Below are 17,825 nucleotides of genomic sequence, written 5' to 3' on the forward strand. Positions count from 1 at the left end.
ACTCAATAAAACACAACCGAGGTAAACTTTAAGATAAGTCAAGTTAGCAGTGATACTACTGACTACTAACATGGATATCTAGTTAACCTGTATAGATCAAACCGTCAATATTGGAGAAAAAATAATATACTTACTACCCATATTAATTGAAGATCTTGGCATAAAAACAGCAAATGTCACAAAGGTCATTTTTTTCAGGAGAGGGTAAAAACATAATATCTTGGTTGTCAAACACATTTTTAATAATTTGACAATGAAGATTCATGGAGGAGCCTTATATGCACTGCATGTATGTAAATAAAATATCAAATTGATGTTTGTTAAATAGATATTTAAAAAGAAATGAATGTGACATTTGCTGTTTTTACACAATTTTTGGACCTTTGTCGTTTTTATAACAAAATTGAAAACATGGAAAAGCAAATAGTATGAATAAAATTATAATTTTATTAAATAAAACAAAAAATATATATTTCTGTTATTTTTTAATCATAATACTACATTTAAGAAGGTTTTGACACATCATAACCAATTATTAAGCTACGTACTTACATGTTTTAAAAAAATCTTCAATTAAATATTTAAAATAAATCAATCATGTGCATATTACTACTGATTAGTCTTGATCACTCACACCTTCACTGTCTTCTTCAACGTTATCATTTGTATCATTGTCACACGGCAAATTTTCATAAAATAATGCATTTATTGGATTTTGTAAATACTTAGTTAATTTTAAAATATCTTTTTTCTTTGCGCCTTTCAATGGAATTAAGCCATCATATGCTGGCTTAAACGAAATCGTGACTGGCATTTGATGTCTTTTCACTATATTGAATCTATTCCACAGTCCAGAGAAACTGAGATGTTTGCAAAGCACTTCTCCCTTACAATCCTTGTCTATTTTGTACATTCTAACTTGCCTAAGATGAAAATCTCTGCCGAAGGATGACTTAAAGTAAGGCTTTAACGTATCTTTAATATTTAAAAAATCTTTTTGCTCCGGTTTCTCCAGAATAAAGGGCCCAGGAGTTTTTCTGGCATCCAATACAACTTTATCCCAATCCTCTGGCACGTCTGCAAGGATTGTTTTCCTTGCACTGCTGAACAAATGAAAGTCAGCGTCATTTGGTAAAAATGTGTGCCCTCTGATAGGAAATATATGGATGACTCGTTCAATTTTTTTTAATACATGTACCACCATATACCAAAACCAAATCATAACAAAATTTTTGTTTTGTCCAGCACATCCGTCACTCAAAATATACAATGTTTTCGTGCCTGCTGGCAGATGGTGGTTTATGTAATGTAGTAACAAAGATGTTACATCATTTTGACCTCGTTTGGCGAATCCTTCATGATACGTGTACATATATACATCATTTCTGGCCAAGTCATGTATCCCAAAAATGTAATACCATAGCTGTCTGGAATAAAATACCGCATTTGTTACCATATTCGGTAAAGGCAAATTTTGCATAAAATCAAACGATATGACTGTGGTATCACTTGAACCACTTGCGAGTTCTTTTAATCTTCGCTTCGTTGTAGTAAACTGTTGTGCTTTAGCCAGGTGAAGTTGATAATCTATCTCAATCTTACGTTTTTCATCTTCAGAGAGATCGGGTAATTTCAGTTTGGTTGTAACTGAATCACAGTATGAACACGTATCGCTTCGAGGAGCTCCAAATGACAAATTATATCTAGTTGTAAATACTCTGTAGTATGTGTCATAGTTTAGTTGAAGCCTGTATTTACTTAAAAACATCTCGTGCATTTTCATAATAGTCAAATTTTCCGGAAGATACCTAACATTCTTATTTTTCGCGAAAGAATAATGACTTTGACGTGCCTTAAATGATTGTATATGAATGTGAATCAACTGAATCACTGATTCAGGCACTGCTCTTGGGCGATTTGGATGCTTTCCTCGTTTGTCCATAGGAGCCGAACCCGAAAATGTGATGTTGTCTTGAATACGTCGCAGCCGGGAATGCGTAATACCATGTATTGCCACAAATGCCTTCATACAGACTTCTTCGTTAATACCATCAGATGTAGATCGTATCTAAAGTAAATAAAGAGAAAAAATAATTAATTTTTCAAACACATTATCATTAGGTATAATAGGTGTAATGCCTAATTTGAATGTACATTTTTTATTAATTCAATGAATACTCACTTTATATTTATATGATGCTGAATGCTTGAATATACCATGATCATTGACATCATTTATTATTATCGGAGTATTTTTTCTGGGACGTCTTCTCTTGATCGGTACTACTTCTATACATCCAGATATATAGCCATCTTGTTGATTTTTAGAATCCATTTCATAAAAATTCTCAAATATTTCTTTCCGTAAATCTTCATTTATTTTTGTAAAACAATGAAACCTCTTGCACCTGGAAACATAATAATCAATTAAATACAATCCTACATAATATACTTTATTACAATCATACATACATTTACATAAAACAACATAGTAAATACAATGCTTTGCATTCGAAAGAAGTCATAACTTCAAAGTAATCACAGCCATTGTGAACTAAATTTAATCACACAAACTATTCAGCATAGTAAATATTTTAGTACGTATTAATAATGTATAAGTTTTTAATTGAATATATGTTATGAATACATAATTATTCCTACCTGCAATCTTCACCGATAACTTTTTTTGAGAGTCGTTTCCCAACATGATTGACATGATCACTTCCCTTTATTTTGGCGGTTTTTATTAATGTTTGCTTGGTTTTATTAACTTTTCTCTTACGAGGCGTTTCGGATGTCTGTATCCTATTACATTCCATGATAAAATATACAAACAATCGTTAAGGAACTTCATAAAATGGCAATGCCAATGACTGAACGAATGAAAGATAATTTTGACAGGTCAGGCACTAACAAGTATGGAATGTATACTAACGCCTAACGCCCCCTGGTGATAAAAGTGTGGAACTACTGGACCTTTGTTGTTTTCAAACAAAATTCCTTGGACTATTGCTGTTTTTAGAAAAGTGGCATATTTTTGAGAGCGGATTTGAGGGACTTATGATTTTTTTAAAAAATATATCTTTGCACAGTTGTATGTAACCATACATAGGGAATATAGAAATGCAATAAAATGAAAATGGAAAAAAGTGGACATTTGATGTTTTTATGCCAAGATCTTCAATTGTAAATAGATGCCTGTTTTTTTTTAAAACTATAACACCATAGATTCTTCCGATTAAAAAATACTTGGTAGAAAACATTTGTTGCAATCTATGCGAATGCATTATGGCCGAAAACATTTGTACATATTGCAGATGGCAGAAAAGTATCGAGACCAAACGACATTTTACTCGAATAACATTACGCCTGCAGTACCTAATTTGTACCTACGGATTAAAAAAAATGCGTTCGTTTATAGAAATGGATATTTCAATTAAATTGAATTACATACATCATATTTTGACATTGATTTTAAATACATATTTAATAATAATAATAGATTGGTACTTACTCATTACTTACTTACACACATTTAAATCATTCAAAATTCTTCAGGTAGTTACCTACCTACATTATGTTTATTTGATTTTTGAAGATTGAATATTGAAAAAATATAAATACTGTGGCATATTTTGTCAATTAATCACTTACGTACCCACCTACTGTTTGATTCGCCTATAAAGTCTGTATGCATGGATAGGTAAAAAAAATTAAACATAAAATTATAATATTTACTTTTAAGCTAAAATAAATTACATTTTTATTTATTAATATTTAAGTTGTGTATAATATTAATATGATCTATCACAGGGGTAGTCAACATTTTTTATACCTACCGCCCACTTTGTATCTATGTAAGTAGTAAAATTTTCTAACCGCCACCGGTTCCACAGTAATGGTAATTTATAAAGAAAATAATCATTATGAAAATCTTTTTAAAACCCATGCCGCCCACCATGAAAGCTGGAACGCCCACCAGTGGGCGGTAGGGGCCAGTTTGACTACCCCTGATCTATCATGATTTACATGGGTAAGTAATCAATATGGTTCACTTAAAAGGTGCTAACTGTCAAGTCTTGATGGAAATAAATTTTATTAATTAAATAAACGGTACGTATTAATTATAATATTAATTTTAGTATTAAATTCTGCATATTGGTTCAATCCACGGCCACTTTAAGGCATCTCGACATATAGGATGATTATAGGTGGGCATTGTTTTATATTATACGATCGGTGTACATCCTTGTACCTACTTACACGTATTTACACTTTTCTAGTGTTTAATAAATTTTATATACTTAATACTGTTTTAGTAATATTTCTTTGTTTCTAAATGTCATGTTGTGAACATCTTAAATTAATAATTTGTAGTATTTGCTAAAAAAAAGAATTTGAATTTGAATACTTAAATAAATAAATAATAATCTCCTAACTGTTTTCATTTCTCTTAGTCCTGTGTATTGCGTTGCCGTAGGAAAGCAGTCATGTGACTTTATTCGTTAGCCATTTTCAAAATGGTGCCTCTAAATCAGATTTCACTCTAGATTTTCAGATGCCTTAAACCGCCACTGTAGTCACCCCAACCCCAGTATATTTAAAAAAAATGTTAAAATTCATTTCAAATTAGTCAAAAAGTTTTATTAAATTAAATGCATCGGAACATTAGGTAACCGACGTTTTAATTAAAGGAAATGGCCCGTGTCCAGGGGTCAATAAACACCATGAACGGAAAAGCGCGCGGAGAAATGAATGGGTTCAGGACCGCAAAAGTGCACCAAAAGTGCCACGGCGGACATTAATCAGACGTCGAGCTGCGCCTGCGCGGACCGGACGCTATAAATCTAATTACCGTGTGAATCAAAAGTCCACCAAACTACATTTATCCAAAAAGTACAATAATTTTATTGTTCTTCTTGTACCTGAACGGAGAAGTATTCTATGGGTGCAAAAAATTCATAATCGTTATTAGTTTAGATATCTTACCCTTATATAATCGAATCACTCAGTTCTCAATAAAAACTTACTTCAAAGACTGTAGACCAGTGATCGCCAAACTAGTAGTAGTAGTAGTGGTAGCTCGCGTAGGATATTTCATCATATTTATAAATTCGCCTCTCAAATTTTATTGCTCAAAATGAAGGCATTGTTTTGTTCTACCTACTTATGTGAATCAAGGTTTTCCACTATTACTAACCGAGAATTTTTTTAAATGTGGAGGAAAGTTAATGTCATTCTTTTCTGGTTGGGCCATTTATATTCCCATTCCACTCCTTATCTCCTTACCCACCTCCTAATCCCCAGTGTTATTGTCACCAGACAATCAATAAGCAATTATGGGTGATGAGAGACGGTGTTACAAAGAACATTCAGTTGCATCTCGATAGCGGACGCGTGCGGCTTTCTAATAGCTTTCCGTCGCTTAAGTGATTGACTCAATAGAAACAGACTTATTCATAATCTATCATCATCATTCATACACCCTCACATATAATCCATAAAACTGTGTCACAAAGTGCGTGAGAGTACGAACCGGGTGACCCAAAACAACGATACCGCCCGAGTGACAGTTGAAATCAGACCACGGAGCCATCTCACATCATCATGAAGGTCAGTGTCTGGCGTTCTATTCCATCGCCCCCACCACTAAATCCGACCTCCTCATCTTCCCTAAAAATAATTACAGTCCACTTAAAAAGCTCAACCATAAAATGGTCCTTCGAGCCGGATTAATTATTTTTGCTTTTACTCACTTATTTTAAGATATTTTTCAATTATTATTTTGTTTATACTCGTAAATAAATAATTAAATAATGCATTTCATGTTTTATTAGAAGTCTGATGTCCTAATTAACTTTCAGTAATATAATACATAATATTATGTATGGTACGGTACGAGAAAGGACGATAATAAAAAAGGAATATATTGTATAAGTAGCTCACCAGACAAACATGAAAGATTGGTACTGGAAATGATGTATCGAAAGAGTTTTGTAATTATTTTACCACACGGTCAGAAAGAAACACGCTAAATTTGGAAAAGCTCTTCATCAGCTCGTACATTCTAGCTTCAACATAAAATACTAAATCTTAAAAATATGCATATTTTTCAAAATCTAGTAGTAAAAAATAATCAAAAGATAATAAAAACCTGATAACAACAGTATTGGTATATCCTTAAAAACTAATGGCAGTTTATCACATAGATAGACAAACAAAGTTTCATAAGCGGATCACCACATCTGTCAGCGCCTCAGGCCTCCAAGTATGTAAAACTACTACTGATTACCAACAATTATCGCTGAGTCAATTGAAAAAATAATTATAAAATAAGAAAATTCGTAAGCCCACATTTTACAGAGTCGAACAACAGTTTTCTTTGTTCCAGTTATCATTTTGTGGATGATTTTATTTAATGTTTGTAATATAGTAAATAATATTTGGGGGTAAATAACCCTGAATCCAGGGTATTTGACACTCACTTAACAATACGTGCTAACGTCAAAAAAACACAAAAGATTTACCCACCCCACACCATGTAATTTTAAAAAATATACGTAACCTAGTATTAACTTTTTGTCATCGTCATTATCAATGCATTCCATTTTAAGCCCGGGGTTGATTCATGCAAAGAGCACACACAAGTAGATTTTAATCGAACTTTTCAATATAGTATAATATTATGTAGCGACATAGGTAGACACTCATAATGCATTTATCACAGTTTTAATAATATAATATATGTAGGTACATATTATTGAACTAAAAGCACTCTTTACAAGACACTTGTAAAGCCAGTGCTCACCTACGCATCGGAAACCTGGATATTAACTCTGCGAAATGAACGAGCCCTGAACATCTTTGAAAGAAAAATTCTCCGCCATATATATGGACCGATCAGGGATGGCACCAATTGGATGAGAAGATATAATGCTGAGCTCTACGGGCTGTACGAAGATTGCAGCGCAGTTCAATCAATTAAGATTGGGAGACTGCGATGGCTAGGTCATGTGCATCGTATGAATGACAATGAACCGGCAAAGAGAGTGATGTCCAGCAATCCAATAGGACGTAGAAAAAGAGGGAGGCCAAAGATTCGCTGGTTAGATGGAGCTGCCAGTGACTGCCGTATTCTGCGGGTACCAAATTGGAAAGCGGCCACACTGGATAGGGACAGGTGGAGGGAGCTGTTGGAGGAGGCCAGGATCCACACCGGGTTGTCGCGCCCCTGATGATGATGATGATGAGGTACATATTATTATTAACATTTTTATTTTCTTTCTTCAGAAGCTGAAGAAAATGAAGAAAATTATTCATGAACTGTCCAAGATGTTTTATGGGTTCGAGCAAAAGAAATTAGTCTGATAATATTAGCGGCGAGCTTAGCGACGTAAGCCTCTGATGCACTAACTAATTTTGAAGGCCATTACGATAAAAAAAAATGACAATAAATCACATCCTTTAACTGAAACAATTGTTTTTGAGGATAACAGTGATGATTGAATGACGCACCTATATTATTATCAGTGGTTTGTTATGTAGTAAGTAATAAATATGCATCTGTTTGAGTGGTTATGTTATGTTAGTTTTAAGGATTTTGTTTATTGTATGACTAGTTGAGGCCTCTTATTAAATTTATTCACTTGCGTAAAAGAAAATCGTATCTGTTGTGATCCATGCATAAAATACCATGTGAATTTAACAATAACACCATTTCACATTAATCGGTTTGCCAGTGTATGTCCGAACATAGCGTTACTCAGTGTAGCTTTTCCTGTAAACTGATGTTTTTTATCTTGTTCTGGTATGTAAAAAAAAGTAATTCGCAAGAACATGGGCTCAATTAACGAATCCGTCTGGTGTGTAGGAAGAATATGAATGATTGTTATATTTCCTGGTTTCACATCCTGATTTTATTATTGTGTTTACAATATTAATAGTCGACAAAACGACATTAATTAGTTTCATAAAATTTTAGCCACATGAAATATCAGACTGACACGTGGAAAGTCTTGGATGCTATCAGTCGAAAATACAATGAAAGTGTACCTAGTTATTTATTTCAATGAACAGTCTGTGATGTAAATGCAATTCTTGCGAAAATAATTGGATGCCTGGGTATAATACATTGAGAAGAGTTATTGAAGAATATTAACTATAACCATAACATTAAATAATTACAAGATAAAAAGAACTTTTCATACACCACGTTTTTAAATTTTCTGTTGAATCACATAAACTTGACAATTCTATGTATTGATAAATACTTTTTTTTTTACTTGATAGAAATACTGAATAAATATAGAATACTGAAATGTCATTTTGACATTTTATATTGATTTCCATAGTAACGCGCGTATAATATTAATAATTTAGTTGCTAGGACCCCTTAGCAACTAACAATAATAACTTTCCATACAAAACAGAATTAACTGAAAATGAATATAAACTTGACAATTACATGTATTAATAAATACTTTTTTTTGTACTTGATAGAAATACTGAAATGTCATTTTGACATTTCATATTGATTTCCATAGTAACGCACGTATATATTAAAAATTTAGTTGCTAGGACCGCCTTAGTAACCAATAATAGTGTTTTACTTTTTAAGAATTTTTTCCGAACTAACTTTCCATACAAAACAGAATTAACTGAACATGAATTCAATTTTGCTTAAAGAGCTAATAAAAACGTAGTAAAAACAATAATTGTATAAGCTTTACATAAAACATACAGTGACCCGGCGATGCAAACTCACGCTGTATAAAAATACTTACACGATATTATGTGATTTCGATTTTTTTGTCGACGAAATAGATTCATATTGTGGTTGTGACAGAGAAATACTGGATGCACACCACGTCATCTGGGAATGTTTTAAAATGTAATGCGTAAACCTGGTCGCCACAAAGGCCAATTTTGTTGCATTTCGAAAAATTACGGAGTCATACTGTCAACATGAATATCTTTATGTACTTAGATTTTTCGGCAATTTTGTATTAGTTTTTGTTATTTTTTTAATTCTGACTACGTGTGTTCCTCTCTCTCACGGACACAATAAACTCAAATTCATTTAAATTCAGTCAAACCACACTTGAGTGCATGGTGACATATTAAGTCTTGGGTAACTGTTCCTGAGAGATTTCTTCTTTCAACCAAGTCCGATCCTAATAGGATCATTAGGGCCTCCACAGTGTAGAGGTTTGTATTAACAGATTTTTGTTTTTAATTAGAAATGGATTTTAGCCACTTGCTTAACCTATTAGGTCCATACTCTGACTCCAACATAAATTGGAAAACAATGTGTGTGTATTTGCTAGACTCAGGATTCGAACCTCGCATTCACGACATTGTAAGCATACACGTTACAATAATTATTGTAAATGGCACGATGGCCGAGCGGCTTACGCGTACGCTTACAATGTCATGGATCCGAGGTTCGAATCAGTTAATAATTATTATTAAAAATACTGATGCTTCACATTAAACATAGGATCGCGTAATACGCCCGATTAAGACCAGGTTTGGTACGGGGCGGCTGACGATTGGTGAGCCATTGGTGGCTCTACCATTGGTGACCAACTTTGGTGTGGTTTTTTGTTACTTTATTTGTGCTAGGATAATTTTAATGTTCACCGCGGAATCAACGTAGTGCTACTTTTAAATAATATAATATAATATAAATCTATATCTAATCTAAATCTGACGCGCGATTGGATAAACGTCTCACAGAGCAATATTTTAATTGTAAATAGTCCCAGCTTATGTAATAATTTATTTTAAGCTAACGACTTTCAAACTAAATAAAAAAATATACTTTATAAAAACTTAAATAAGTAGTAGGTATCGTGATATAGTAAGCATAACAACCAGACGATTACCGCTTTTATTTCTTCGGTATTATTTCGACACGCAATTTTAAATGTGTAATTTTTTATACCGGCACCATTTTTACGAATTATATCTGTATGCATGAATAGATAACTAATAATCTGATTCAAAAGAATATATTAAGCAAGCACATAATTATCTGAAAGAATAAAAATATTATATACATTTCTTATTAATGGAAAAGCTAAGTAAGCCAAAATCTCTAGTTCAAGTAGCTGTAGAATGGAATACATATCGTGAAAAAGGACATACTAATCCAAGTATTGGGTACAATATATTATACTAATATAGGTCCTTGCATATTTTTTTGATTCAATTTCTTATCAACAAGGTTCTTTTTATATATTAATTATTCTATTTGATATCAATTCCTTTGTGTCCTTAAGAGTAAAGTTATGTAATAACAATAACTATAAATTCCAAACAAGTGGGCACGCTGTAAATTTATTCAAATTATAATTATTTTATATAAATTTCTCTGCGGTTATTGCAAGGATGTTAATATAATTTAGAGACAATTAATGAATTCTTTTGTCGGTGATAAATTTAATTTTTGTAATCCTCCACCATTCATTTATCATTTACAAGTTTACAGTGTTGCCATTATTTGTTCTTTTTTATATTTCGTAATAGAATTTCAAATAATCTAAAAATCGTACCTGAAAGCAACACTGGGATAAGTCGTAAATATTCACGTAATGTACTCATTGATTGTTATGATATACTTCTAATAAAATTAATAGTATGATGCAATGAATCAGTCTAAGTATATTCTATTTATATTTTTAGTTTTCTATTATTGAATAGGTATACAAAACTGAAATAAATAATACAGTTATTATTTATTATCCATATATTTTTATGATTCGCTACCTGAAAGCAACAATGAGGTAAAGTGAAAAACGTCGATTTTGAAATACGTAGGTAGGTATCCCAATCGATTGCTGAAAGCTATACCTACATAATAAATTATTGAGATTTAAAAAATGCAATTCCCCGTTATAAAGGGAAAATGTCACTGACGCAATTATTAAAATTGTACTGTATCTCATCTTATAATATCATTGTATTATCATATTGTATTATAAAATTTGTAAACCGCAGAAAAAAACAAAATAAACATATCTACGGTTACTAATTCATTTGAATGACATAAATATTAAAGTTTAACGTAATATTGCCATATTGAAAAAAATAATTCTAATGATTTGCCAAAACCCAATGATCGTAATTAGATTCATATTCGAATGACAATTCACTGCGCTGCTAACTATATTATCTTCACACTGTATTATTGAGAAAAAATCCTTACCATTACAAATTACAATACAACGTTATTGTATACAGACCACTACCAACCAACGTGTGATAAAATTTTATTAATTTCCAAATAATGCAGCCACTATAAAATAAACGAGGAAATGGTTTAATTAAAATTGGTAGAATTTAGTTATTCGTATGCTGTAAATTTTTCTTTAAACACGTCATATTATGACATATTTGAATTACTATAGTTTCATATGGCAACACTCGCATGTAATTCTTGCCACTTTTATTGGTACTTAGCATACGTGATATGAGGTAGGTACCTGCCATATAAAATTATTATATTGTGTTATCTGGTTGTACTGATTTTGAAAAATTGCACTGTGTAATTTCACGGTGACTTAACAAGTCAGAAATGTTTATAAATCGCTTAAATTCTCAGGAATGAAAAATTGCATTCAATTTGTACTATACTTAAAATATTATAATATATTTTCGAGAATTTAAAACAATCATTAACGAAATATGAGTCACTTTAAAATACGTTAGTTTTGAGTAAACTTAATCACACATAAAAATGTTACATACCTATTAATACTAATTGTTTGTAAATAGAAAATCATGAAGCTTCATAGTCGAATAAGTATTATTGAATTAGCCAACCCAGAACATTTGTATTAACGACCCTACTTCAAGATATTCTACTAAACTTTATTTCAAAGGCTTATCTACTGCACTGGCTATCGATATTCCATTTTAAGAATGTTCAAAATACACATTAGGTACTCTTAATCAATCAATCAATCACCCATTATTTTTTATGGGGGTGCGAAGGGATCGTTTTACTTTCAATATTCGAGAATGTCTAAATGAAATAAATTATTATATCATAATAATATCATAATCAGTAATCATCACACTTGGCTACTAGAAGTATTAACATATTTAAATAATATATATCAGCTTCCATGTTCGTTTATTTATTAGCTGTCAGCACTTTTATCACTTATCAGATACCTAATACAGTAGTTGGAAATATAAACAAACATATTGTACCTATGCGTTAATTTATTTATTTAATAGATTTCATCTCAAATAGATTTATGAACCCAAACCCTTTCTGAAGATGACGTTTAATTTTATGGTTCTGGTACACAATTCGATATAAATTTAATTTAAAGCATTACGGTATGGTTTATATTATAATATTGATCGATTGATTAAATTTAATTCGGGTACTTAGCGTTTAAATATTTATTGTTTTAGTTCATTACACTCACTATAAAATGATATATTAGATACGGTTAATGAATCCGAGGCTAATTAAATGTTTGGGTAAATAACTATTAATTTATTGTTATTTTCCATGCTTTTGAGTGGTAACAGACATGGTGAAAACTAGAATAAATTTAATATGGAATAAACTACTTACTTAATTAAAAGCTTCCTGGTTGATGTATATAGACATGCCCAACACGTCGATCGCAGGATATATTTTGGTCGATAAGTAGGTCATGCGTTGCATAGGGGCGGCGAATGAAAGAATGAATACAAATAATATTACAACTTTTGAGAACAGTGGCGGTTTTACATGAAGCAAACGATGCGGTCGCTAATTATAACGTAATAATAGAATTATTGTTGTATTGTAATACATATTTTAATCGCGGTTTATCGCTTAAACAAAATTTTCACAGGGATGCCTCCAAACCAATTAGCGGCACAGACATCCGCGTACCTAAAAACATCACTGTTTAAGAGTAGGTTTCGTGGAAATTCTCTAATTCTTATTAGATGGTGTGTATGTAAATTTAAAGATTTTTGGTTTAGTTGTCTGTTCCATTACCCCCCCCCCACACAAGACTCTTGCCTGGGGGTCCAGCATTGTGGCTAGACCAGCTAGGTGAGATAATCACACATCACAAATTTGGTCCAATAGCAAAAAAAAGTTCAATTCACACGTAGAATCTTATTTTATATTTTATTTGTTTGTGTGTTTCCTGACTAATAAAAATTGCTATTTATCCAATATGGCGAGGGGTTGTAGGTTATTTGACTACTACAAAAAGTGCCCTACTAAGTGCCGACAACTCAATAATTCAAATAGAGTTATTTAAATAATATATAAAAAAATCACTAAAAAATACACGTAATAGGTACTACCCTTAATTTTACTACGTGAAACTATCGGGTTCCGCAGAATACGCTATGCCCTTAAGCTAAGCGAATAGCGATAGATAGGGAAAGCCCGCTTCAGGATGTGGGGGCCATAGTCTGTTCCCTAAATATTTAGTTAAAAAAAAAAGACAAAACTTCATTACCAGTCACCTCAGTTACGTCACATTGTCAATAAGATTGTACTTATAATATCGTGGGTTACTGCCAAAAGTTGGTAAGTCTCAAAATCATGTTATGGTGTAATAATTGCAGTTTTGAAGTTTGACATGGTCTCTAACATCAGGCATAATGCTAATTACTTTGTGCTTTATGTGCACGTTCTATATATCAGATAACTTTGAATTTTTCCTAGTTTATACACATAATCCGTTGCTAACTCTAAATACCTAAATTATCCACTTACCAACTTTTGACAGCAACTCCACGTCGTGGGGCTACTGCCAAAACTTGGTAAGTTTCACGTTATGGAGTAATTATTGCAATTTGATGTTTGGCATGCCCTCTAAAATCAGACATAATGCTAATATATTTGTGCTTTTTGTGCATTTTCTATTTATATATTGGATGACCTTTAAGTATATTTTTTCTAGCACACATTTATATTATTATATACAGATAATCCGTTATTAACTCTAAATACACACCTAAATAATCAACATACCAACTTTTGGCAGCAACCCACGATATATAGTACGTCCATGGCCCCCACAAGGGGGGGCTGACAGGGCTCTAGCCTGGGGGCCCGGGTTAAGGAGGGGCCCGGCGTGGCGAGTCGACCAGATAAGTGAGATAAACACACATCACAAATTTGCTTTAATAGCAAAAAAAAGTCGCCTGCGCTATTTTCCTTCGACGTACTTGCACGATATAATTTTTAATTGTCTATTGATACTCGACTACTCCATAATTCAAATGGATATATTAAAATATACAAAAAACCACAAAATACACACATTAATTTTAACGCATACACCATTTAGAAAACACTACTGTAGAGCGTAACACTGCCTTTATCTTTAGCGATAGGTAGGGGGCCCGCCAAAGATCCTAGCTTGGGGGCCCACTTCAGGATGTGGTGCCCATGAGTACGTCATATACTCAACAAATAATTCTAATTTGATTATATCACGCTCCGTATTATCTTTCTAAATGGTAATTAAAATCAGTAAATATTACCCCTTAGTGCCGATTCATATCACAAGGTGGAGCAAATTATGCAATACGTTGCCTAATAAACGGTCATACCTGAGTGCCTCCATGTCAAGCGTACAATTATGATCTAACAAGTCATCTAATATGATCCAATATGTTCATATTCTGGGCGATAAAATAAATCCAAAAACCGTAAACAACATCTGTTGCAATTTCGCTACTGGGTATAAAACTTATTACCGGGATAACACGTGAAAAAGAATGAAAATTTATTCAGATTATTCATGTTGTATCATATCAGATCACGCGATCGGGCGAGCTAAGCGGGGACGCGTTTTAAAGTTTAAACCGCGTATTTATTTTAATCCGATTATGTTGTTTATGAATATGGATTTTGAAAAAATAAGAACGCTATTTAGAGCCCCCTGTACAAATGTTAGCAATTTAACCCCAAGCAAATAATGGGATAATCCGCAAAAAAAAAACGAATTTAATCAAAATTGAAATGGTTACCAATTTTTTGGATCACTATTCGTCGAGGGCCACAAAGCCTTGGTAGAATAATAGTGCTGGTCCATATACCAGATTAACAAAGAAGAGGAAATTATCTAATGAGGTACCTAGTGAGATTATTCAAAATAAGTCACTGAATAACCTCCGTTTCATAGATTTATCGCGATTCTCATATTGGAAGTTTACGAAGAGGGTTGTTAGATATATTTTTTCTTGGTAATGAGAGACTCCAAAAATACTTTTGGAGCGTAGGTACTTATATGACAATAAAATAGCTAGGTACCTATAGGTAAGTATAAAAAATGTAATATTAAGCAAGCACAAGGTTAGGTCACCTCAAAACATATAAAATGATTCATTGATATATAAATTGATATTTAGTTTTTATATTTTGCCCCTTTTGAGCAGCCTTTAGGTGCCTCCTAGCATATTCAACCCCCCCCCCCCTTGCCATCCAGCACATCTTAAGGGGATGATAGAAGTAGGACCACTTTAGTAATCACCCATTACATTTTATGTATTGAAAATTCATTAATTTATTGAATTGATTGCTTATTCCAACCTACCTCGGTTTTCGTCTCTTCACTTCGCATATCTATTTTAATTTTTAATTTTTTCTGAACTAAACAATCATTATTTTGAAATCAGTGTAGTATAAATAATTACATTTTCAAAAATCAAAGTTCAACAACATAGGTAGGTATAGTTTTAAATATTAATAATTTTATACACATAGATAATAATATGTTCTTAGAGCAAAATAGCATTGCATCCATATTATCAGAAGGTTCCTATATAGCCATCACCTGATTGTTATGTATTGTTCTCATATTTAAGAAGAAAATTATATTTATATTTTGTTAACTAAATTAAGGCAAAACATTACAATAGATTCTCCTTTATAAACAGTCAATGACATTATCCATTTGAGGTACAATACAACAAAAAATATTATCACTTGCGTTTAAATATTTGTATAAATACAATCCCTTATCTATAATGGAAATAAATAGACCTAAGTCATTATAATATCAAGCTTAAATAAAACAAAACCTGCCACTTGACGCGTTTTTTAGACACCCTTCACGTTATTTAAAAATACTCCCTTCGTGAGGTCTCTGACACCCCAAAAACTTAGCCACAATCTGTAGAATCTTTGGAGGGGCTATAACACACAATTTTTATTCACCTTGTTCAATATGCTTACTATAATTAACAGAATATTGATTTATTTAAATCAACTACTTTACGAGTATCGCAAGTAATTAAACATTCTTTGAAATGTGTGGATGGTTAAGCTGATCTGCTGACCAGCATCTTAGCACCATTAATCTTCAACAAAATACGACAAAATTTTAGGTAAGTTAATAATTAATAGTGAATATATTTTGTGCCTGTCTTGTTGGAGACTTATATATTTATGAATGTATACCCGTTGGCCATTACCATTAATCACACTTATTAATTATACCATTTAATATAACATATAAGCTTTTCTTATTTTTCCATATATCTACACGTAAAAAAATCACACTTGTTTTCGAATTTTACCAGAATTCTCTCACTTTTTAAAACAGCACACAACCTGGCAATATTATAACGAATTAAAAAATATTTTTAAGCCGGGAGACTGCATAAAAATTGATATATTTATTAAGAGTGATTTTCCCTACAACATTGACAAAATAAATCATTTTACTAACGATATAATATATTAAATAATATTGATAACTTGATTTTTGACTTCAAACGAACGTCAAACTCTTAGTTGTCATACTGGACACATCAAACATTATTATGATGCCATCTTTGGGTGTTGGCATACATTTATGTATTTGTAATAGATTCCTATCGACGGCAGTAATTATATTCATTGCAGTAAAAAGTTATTTAACCTATATGCTCTTCCCCCGTAGACGCACTTACCCTAACTCACCTTATTATGTTGTTGATAATCCACTTAATATTTTATTAAGATAATTAATGTAATATAAAGAATACCTCGTGTCTGGATGTATAATTTATTATTATAATAACTTTTTCAGTCCCTGAATATAGAAAGTACCGAACAGTTTGATTATAATATTATATCCGAAGTGTTAGAAAGAAACATTGCCCAGAGATGAAAACAGACAACCTATTTCATAATATGACGTAATAACAATACAAAAATATGAATATTGTTTAACGAACATCGAAATTTCCTAATTTCATTATTGTATGGCTATCGTAGCAAAGATTATAGGCCCTCTACTAAGCGGTGAGTAACCGCACAGGTGTCCATTTATTGTCTCGGACTGGCCATATGGCCACGGGGTTAAAATCATACATATTCAGCAGCTACTGCGCACTCGTTTATCTTTCGGACGTCCTGGGGTTATGTCGTTATCTCGTTCGAATTTAATCAGGTTTGAATTTTTTAAAATCGAACGTGAATCATTCGAAATTTAAAACAGAGCACCTTATAACTTGTCGTATGGAAAAATCGCATGTGTTGAAGTATAGTTCTAGTCTTTGTAAAAAAGAGATACCTACATTGATAAGTGCAAACCGTAGTGCAAAAAACGCGTCTACAGCTAACTTTCATTATCACAAATATTATATTATAATAATACTAGCTGACCCGGCGAACGTTGTTCTGCCATATAAATTATTTCTAGTGAATATTTTGGTTGTTAAATAAAAAATAACGAATGTATCGTAAGTGTGTGGGGATGGGATCTATGACAGAAAGAGGAATAGAGCGCTGTAGACGATGACCGCTGATAAAAACAAAAAACATCAACCATTCATTTTCTCAATTCAAAATGAGTAATGAT

At 32.1% G+C, this 17,825-nt stretch overlaps 1 long non-coding RNA gene across 1 annotated transcript; it reads right to left on the reverse strand.

The window, feature by feature from the left end:
- Positions 1-827: 827 nt before the first annotated feature.
- On the reverse strand, positions 828-2,937 carry LOC147065581 (uncharacterized). The gene is made up of 3 exons (XR_015071776.1): positions 2,662-2,937; positions 2,183-2,408; positions 828-2,068 (listed from the first exon to the last, which is right to left on the reverse strand). It is a non-coding gene; the product is annotated as an uncharacterized LOC147065581 (long non-coding RNA).
- Between the last annotated feature and the right edge of the window lie 14,888 nt (positions 2,938-17,825).

The sequence above is a fragment of the Rhyacophila brunnea genome, unplaced genomic scaffold (assembly GCF_057557595.1).
Source record: "Rhyacophila brunnea isolate RB1 unplaced genomic scaffold, BYU_Rbru_1.0 scaffold_6, whole genome shotgun sequence".
Lineage (NCBI taxonomy): Eukaryota > Metazoa > Arthropoda > Insecta > Trichoptera > Rhyacophilidae > Rhyacophila > Rhyacophila brunnea.